Consider the following 9011-nt stretch of genomic DNA (forward strand, 5'->3'; position numbering starts at 1 on the left):
GAAGCCCAAAAATTAAATGGTCGTCAGGTATTGTGGAAAAACTTAGACTTTTTACGTTACATTTGAGATCCCACATCACCGCTCCCAGGTGGGCTCGAACCACCAACCTATTGGTTAACAGCCGAACGCGCTAACCATTGAGCCACGGAAGCTCAGAAATTAAAATGTTGTCACGTTATATGGAAAAGTTTTGACTTTTTACGCTACTTCTGAGACCCCACAACACCACTTCCGGGTGGGCTCGAACCACCAGCCTCTCGGTTAACAGCCGAACGCGCTAACCATTGCGCCACGGAAGCCCAAAAATCAAATGGTCGTCAGGTATTGTGGAAAAACTTTGGCTTTTTACATTTGAGACCTCACAACACGGCTCCCGGGTGGGCTCGAACCACCAACCTTTCGGTTAACAGCCGAACGCGCTAACCATTGCGCCACGGAAGCCCAAGATTAAATGGTCGTCACGTATTGTGGAAAAACTTTGACTTTTTACGTCACATCTGAGACCTCACAACACCGCTCCCCGATGGGCTCGAACCACAAACCTTTTGGTTAACATCCGAACGCGCTAACCATGGAGCCAAGGAAGCTCAGAAATGAAATGGTCGTCAGGTATTGTGGAAAAACATCGACTTTTTACGTCACATCTGAGACCTTGCAACACCGCTCCCGGATGGGCTCGAACCACAAACCTTTTGAATAACAGCTGAACGCGCTAACCATTGCGCCACGGAAGCCCAAAAATTAAATGTTCGTCAGTTATTTTTAAAAAACTCTGAATTTTACGTTACATCTAAGACCTCAAAACACCGCTCCCGGATGGGCTCGAACCACCAATCTTTCAATTAACAGCCGACGGCGCTAACCATTGCGCAACGGAAGCCCAAAGATTAAATGTTCGTCAGGTATTGTGGAAAAACTTTGGATTTTTACGTTACTTTTGAGATCTCACAACACCGCTCCCGGGTGGGCTCGATCCACCAACGTTTTGGTTAACAGCCGAACGTGCTAACCGAAAATTAAAAGCCCAAAAATTAAATGGTCGTCAGGTATTGTGGAAAAACTTTGACTTTTTACGTCACATCTGAGACCTCACAACACCGCTCCCGGATGGGCTCGAACCACCAACATTTCGGTTAACAGCTGAACGCGGTAACCATTGCGCCAAGGAAGCCCAAAAATTAAATGTTCGTCAGGTATTGTGGAAAAACTTTGGCTTTTTACGTTACATTTGAGATCCCACAACACCGCTCCCGGGTGGGCTCGAACCACAAACCTATTGGTTAACAGCCGAACGCGCTAACCATTGCGCCACGGAAGCCCAAAAATTAATAGGTCGTCAGGTATTGTGGAAAAACTTTGACTTTTTACGTCACATCTAAGACCTCACAACACCGCTCCCAGATGGGCTCGAACCACAAACCTTTTGGTTAACAGCCGACGGCGCTAACCATTGCGCAACGGAAGCCCAAAGATTAAATGTTCGTCAGGTATTGTGGAAAAACTTACGATTTTTACGTTACATGTGAGATCTCACAACACCGCTCCGGGGTGGGCTCGAACCACCAACCTTTCGGTTAACAGCCGAACGCGCAAACCATTCCGCCACGGAAGCCCAAAAAAAAAATGTTCGTCAGGTATTGTGGAAAAACTTTGGCATTTTACATTACATATGAGATCACACAAAACCGCTCCCGGGTTGGCTCGAACCACCAACCTATTGGTTAACAGCCGAACGCGCTAACCATTGAGCCACGGAAGCTCAGAAGTTAAATGGTTGTCACGTATTGTGGAAAAGTTTTGACATTTTACGCTACATCTGAGACCGCACAACACCTCTCCCGGGTGGGCTCGAACCACCAACCTTTCGGTTAACAGCTGAACGCGCTAACCATTGCGCCAAGGAAGCCCAAAAATTAAATGTTCGTCAGGTATTGTGGAAAAACTTTGGCTTTTTACGTTACATTTGAGATCCCACAACACCGCTCCCGGGTGGGCTCGAACCACAAACCTATTGGTAAACAGCCGAACGCGCTAGCCATTGCGCCACAGAAGCCCAAAAATTAAAAGGTCGTCAGGTATTTTGGAAAAACTTTGACATTTTACGTCACATCTAAGACCTCACAACACCGCTCCCAGATGGGTACGAAACACAAACCTTTTGGTTAACAGCCGACGGCGCTAACCATTGCGCAACGGAAGCCCAAAAATTAAAAGGTCGTCAGGTATTGTGGAAAAACTTTGACTTTTTACGTCACATCTAAGACCTCACAACACCGCTCCCGGATGGGCTCGAACCACAAACCTTTCGGTTAACAGCCGAACGCGCCAACCATTGCGACACGGAAGCCCAAAAATTAAATGTTCGTCAAGTATTGTGGAAAAACTTTGACTTTTTACGTCACATCTGAGACCTCACAACACCGCTCCCGGATGGGCTCGAATCACAAACCTTTTGGTTAACATCCGAACGCGCTAACCATGGAGCCAAGGAAGCTCAGAAATGAAATGGTCGTCAGGTATTGTGGAAAAACATCGACTTTTTACGTCACATCTGAGACCTTGCAACACCGCTCCCGGATGGGCTCGAACCACAAACCTTTTGAATAACAGCTGAACGCGCTAACCATTGCGCCACGGAAGCCCAAAAATTAAATGTTCGTCAGTTATTTTTAAAAAACTCTGAATTTTACGTTACATCTAAGACCTCAAAACTCCGCTCCCGGGCTGGCTCGAACCACCAACCTTTCGGATAACAGCCGAACGCGCTAACCATTGCGACACGGAAGCCCAAGATTAAATGGTCGTCAGGTATTGTGGAAAAACTTTGACTTTTTACGTCACATCTGAGACCTCACAACACCGCTCCCGGATGGGCTCGAACCACCAACCTTTCAGTTAACAGCCGAACGCGCTAACCATTGCGCCACGGAAGCCCAAAAATTAAATGGTTGTCAGGTATTGTGGAAAAACTTTGGCATTTTACATAACATTTGAGATCCCACAACACCGCTCCCGGGTTGGCTCGAACCACCACCCTATTGGTTAACAGCCGAACGCGCTAACCATTGAGCCACGGAAGCCCAAAAATTAAATGTTCGTCAGGTATTGTGGAAAAACTTTGACTTTTTACGTCACATCTTAGACCTCACAACACCGCTCCCGGATGGGCTCGAACCACAAACCTTTTGGTTAACATCCGAACGCGCTAACCATGGAGCCAAGGAAGCCCAAAACTCAAATGGTCGTCAGGTATTGTGGAAAAACTTTGACTTTTTACGTCACATCTGAGACCTCACAACACAGCTCCCGGATGGGCTCGAACCACAAACCTTTTGGTTAACATCCGAACGCGCTAACCATGGAGCCAAGGAAGCTCAGAAATGAAATGGTCGTCAGATATTGTGGAAAAACATCGACTTTTTACGTCACATCTGAGACCTCACAACACCGCTCCCGGATGGGCTCGAACCACAAACCTTTTGAATAACAGCTGAACGCGCTAACCATTGCGCCACGGAAGCCCAAAAATTAAATGTTCGTCAGTTATTTTTAAAAAACTCTGAATTTTACGTTACATCTAAGACCTCAAAACGCCGCTCCCGGATGGGCTCGAACCACCAACCTTTCGGTTAACAGCCGACGGCGCTAATTATTGCGCAACGGAAGCCCAAAGATTAAATGTTCGTCAGGTATTGTGGAAAAGCTTTGGATTTTTACGTTACATTTGAGATCTCACAACACCGCTCCCGGGTGGGCTCGATCCACCAACGTTTTGGTTAACAGCCGAACGCCCTAACCGAAAATTAAAAGCCCAAAAATTAAATGGTCGTCAGGTATTGTGGAAAAACTTTGGCATTTTACATAACATTTGAGATCCCACAACACCGCTCCCGGGTTGGCTCGAACCACCACCCTATAGTTAACAGCCGAACGCGCTAACCATTGAGCCACGGAAGCTCAGAAATTAAATGGTTGTCACGTATTGTGGAAACGTTTTGACTGTTTACGCTACATCTGAGACCTCACAACACCGCTCCCGGATGGGCTCGAACCACCAACCTTTCGGTTAACAGCTGAACGCGCTAACCATTGCGCCACGGAAGCCCAAAAATTAAATGTTCGTCAGGTATTGTGGAAAAACTTTGACTTTTTACGTCACATCTGAGACCTCACAACACCGCTCCCGGATGGGCTCGAACCACAAACCTTTTGGTTAACATCCGAACGCGCTAACCATGGAGCCAAGGAAGCCCAAAACTCAAATGGTCGTCAGGTATTGTGGAAAAACTTTGACTTTTTACGTCACATCTGAGACCTCACAACACAGCTCCCGGATGGGCTCGAACCACAAACCTTTTGGTTAACATCCGAACGCGCTAACCATGGAGCCAAGGAAGCTCAGAAATGAAATGGTCGTCAGATATTGTGGAAAAACATCGACTTTTTACGTCACATCTGAGACCTCACAACACCGCTCCCGGATGGGCTCGAACCACAAACCTTTTGAATAACAGCTGAACGCGCTAACCATTGCGCCACGGAAGCCCAAAAATTAAATGTTCGTCAGTTATTTTTAAAAAACTCTGAATTTTACGTTACATCTAAGACCTCAAAACGCCGCTCCCGGATGGGCTCGAACCACCAACCTTTCGGTTAACAGCCGACGGTGCTAATTATTGCGCAACGGAAGCCCAAAGATTAAATGTTCGTCAGGTATTGTGGAAAAACTTTGTATTTTTACGTTACATTTGAGATCTCACAACACCGCTCCCGGGTGGGCTCGATCCACCAACGTTTTGGTTAACAGCCGAACGCCCTAACCGAAAATTAAAAGCCCAAAAATTAAATGGTCGTCAGGTATTGTGGAAAAACTTTGACTTTTTACGTCACATCTGAGACCTCACAACACCGCTCCCGGATGGGCTCGAACCACCAACCTTTCGGTTAACAGCTGAACGCGCTAACCATTGCGCCAAGGAAGCCCAAAAATTAAATGTTCGTCAGGTATTGTGGAAAAACTTTGGCTTTTTACGTTACATTTGAGATCCCACAACACCGCTCCCGGATGGGCTCGAACCACAAACCTTTTGGTTAACATCCGAACGCGCTAACCATGGAGCCAAGGAAGCTCAGAAATGAAATGGTCGTCAGGTATTGTGGAAAAACATCGACTTTTTACGTCACATCTGAGACCTTCCAACACCGCTCCCGGATGGGCTCGAACCACAAACCTTTTGAATAACAGCTGAACGCGCTAACCATTGCGCCACGGAAGCCCAAAAATTAAATGTTCGTCAGTTATTTTTAAAAAACTCTGAATTTTACGTTACATCTAAGACCTCAAAACACCGCTCCCGGGTTGGCTCGAACCACCAACCTTTCGGATAACAGCCGAACGCGCTAACCATTGCGACACGGAAGCCCAAGATTAAATGGTCGTCAGGTATTGTGGAAAAACTTTGACTTTTTACGTCACATCTGAGACCTCACAACACCGCTCCCGGATGGGCTCGAACCACCAACCTTTCAGTTAACAGCCGAACGCGCTAACCATTGCGCCACGGAAGCCCAAAAATTAAATGGTCGTCAGGTATTGTGGAAAAACTTTGGGATTTTACATAACATTTGAGATCCCACAACACCGCTCCCGGGTTGGCTCGAACCACCACCCTATTGGTTAACAGCCGAACGCGCTAACCATTGAGCCACGGAAGCTCAGAAATTAAATGGTTGTCACGTATTGTGGAAACGTTTTGACTGTTTACGCTACATCTGAGACCTCACAACACCGCTCCCGGATGGGCTCGAACCACCAACCTTTCGGTTAACAGCTGAACGCGCTAACCATTGCGCCACGGAAGCCCAAAAATTAAATGTTCGTCAGGTATTGTGGAAAAACTTTGACTTTTTACGTCACATCTGAGACCTCACAACACCGCTCCCGGATGGGCTCGAACCACAAACCTTTTGGTTAACATCCGAACGCGCTAACCATGGAGCCAAGGAAGCCCAAAACTCAAATGGTCGTCAGGTATTGTGGAAAAACTTTGACTTTTTACGTCACATCTGAGACCTCACAACACCGCTCCCGGATGGGCTCGAACCACAAACCTTTTGGTTAACATCCGAACGCGCTAACCATGGAGCCAAGGAAGCTCAGAAATGAAATGGTCGTCAGATATTGTGGAAAAACATCGACTTTTTACGTCACATCTGAGACCTCACAACACCGCTCCCGGATGGGCTCGAACCACATACCTTTTGAATAACAGCTGAACGCGCTAACCATTGCGCCACGGAAGCCCAAAAATTAAATGTTCGTCAGTTATTTTTAAAAAACTCTGAATTTTACGTTACATCTAAGACCTCAAAACGCCGCTCCCGGATGGGCTCGAACCACCAACCTTTCGGTTAACAGCCGACGGCGCTAATTATTGCGCAACGGAAGCCCAAAGATTAAATGTTCGTCAGGTATTGTGGAAAAACTTTGGATTTTTACGTTACATTTGAGATCTCACAACACCGCTCCCGGGTGGGCTCGATCCACCAACGTTTTGGTTAACAGCCGAACGCCCTAACCGAAAATTAAAAGCCCAAAAATTAAATGGTCGTCAGGTATTGTGGAAAAACTTTGACTTTTTACGTCACATCTGAGACCTCACAACACCGCTCCCGGATGGGCTCGAACCACCAACCTTTCGGTTAACAGCTGAACGCGCTAACCATTGCGCCAAGGAAGCCCAAAAATTAAATGTTCGTCAGGTATTGTGGAAAAACTTTGGCTTTTTACGTTACATTTGAGATCCCACAACACCGCTCCCGGATGGGCTCGAACCACAAACCTTTTAGTTAACATCCGAACGCGCTAACCATGGAGCCAAGGAAGCTCAGAAATGAAATGGTCGTCAGGTATTGTGGAAAAACATCGACTTTTTACGTCACATCTGAGACCTTCCAACACCGCTCCCGGATGGGCTCGAACCACAAACCTTTTGAATAACAGCTGAACGCGCTAACCATTGCGCCACGGAAGCCCAAAAATTAAATGTTCGTCAGTTATTTTTAAAAAACTCTGAATTTTACGTTACATCTAAGACCTCAAAACACCGCTCCCGGATGGGCTCGAACCACCAACCTTTCGGTTAACAGCCGACGGCGCTAACCATTGCGCAACGGAAGCCCAAAGATTAAATGTTCGTCGGGTATTGTGGAAAAACTTTGGATTTTTACGTTACATTTGATATCTCACAACACCGCTCCCGGGTGGGTTCGATCCACCAACGTTTTGGTTAACAGCCGAACGCGCTAACCGAAAATTAAAAGCCCAAAAATTAAATGGTCGTCAGGTATTGTGGAAAAACTTTGACTTTTTACGTCACATCTGAGACGTCACAACACCGCTCCCGGATGGGCTCGAACCACCAACCTTTCGATTAACAGCTGAACGCGCTAACCATTGCGCCAAGGAAGCCCAAAAATTAAATGTTCGTCAGGTATTGTGGAAAAACTTTGGCTTTTTACGTTACGTTTGAGATCCCACAACACCGCTCCCGGGTGGGCTCGAACCACAAACCTATTGGTTAACAGCCGAACGCGCTAACCATTGAGCCACGGAAGCCCAAAAATCAAATGGTCGTCAGGTATTGTGGAAAAACTTTGACATTTTACGTCACATCTAAGACCTCACAACACCGCTCCCAGATGGGTACGAAACACAAACCTTTTGGTTAACAGCCGACGGCGCTAACCATTGCGCAACGGAAGCCCAAAAATTGAAAGGTCGTCAGGTATTGTGGAAAAACTTTGACTTTTTACGTCACATCTAAGACCTCACAACACCGCTCCCGGATGGGCTCGAACCACAAACCTTTCGGTTAACAGCCGAACGCGCCAACCATTGCGACACGGAAGCCCAAAAATTAAATGTTCGTCAGGTATTGTGGAAAAACTTTGACTTTTTACGTCACATCTGAGACCTCACAACACCGCTCCCGGATGGGCTCGAACCACAAACCTTTTGCTTAACATCCGAACGCGCTAACCATGGAGCCAAGGAAGCTCAGAAATGAAATGGTCGTCAGGTATTGTGGAAAAACATCGACTTTTTACGTCACATCTGAGACCTTGCAACACCGCTCCCGGATGGGCTCGAACCACAAACCTTTTGAATAACAGCTGAACGCGCTAACCATTGCGCCACGGAAGCCCAAAAATTAAATGTTCGTCAGTTATTTTTAAAAAACTCTGAATTTTACGTTACATCTAAGACCTCAAAACACCGCTCCCGGGTTGGCTAGAACCACCAACCTTTCGGATAACAGCCGAACGCGCTAACCATTGCGACACGGAAGCCCAAGATTAAATGGTCGTCAGGTATTGTGGAAAAACTTTGACTTTTTACGTCACATCTGAGACCTCACAACACCGCTCCCGGATGGGCTCGAACCACCAACCTTTCAGTTAACAGCCGAACGCGCTAACCATTGCGCCACGGAAGCCCAAAAATTAAATGGTCGTCAGGTATTGTGGAAAAACTTTGGCATTTTACATAACATTTGAGATCCCACAACACCGCTCCCGGGTTGGCTCGAACCACCACCCTATTGGTTAACAGCCGAACGCGCTAACCATTGAGCCACGGAAGCTCAGAAATTAAATGGTTGTCACGTATTGTGGAAACGTTTTGACTGTTTACGCTACATCTGAGACCTCACAACACCGCTCCCGGATGGGCTCGAACCACCAACCTTTCGGTTAACAGCTGAACGCGCTAACCATTGCGCCACGGAAGCCCAAAAATTAAACGTTCGTCAGGTATTGTGGAAAAACTTTGACTTTTTACGTCACATCTGAGACCTCACAACACCGCTCCCGGATGGGCTCGAACCACAAACCTTTTGGTTAACATCCGAACGCGCTACCCATGGAGCCAAGGAAGCCCAAAACTCAAATGGTCGTCAGGTATTGTGGAAAAACTTTGACTTTTTACGTCACATCTGAGACCTCACAAC

This window comes from Phalangium opilio, unplaced genomic scaffold (assembly GCF_054372755.1).
Source record: "Phalangium opilio isolate 3A_F unplaced genomic scaffold, DU_Popi_V2 ptg000019l_1, whole genome shotgun sequence".
Taxonomy (NCBI): domain Eukaryota; kingdom Metazoa; phylum Arthropoda; class Arachnida; order Opiliones; family Phalangiidae; genus Phalangium; species Phalangium opilio.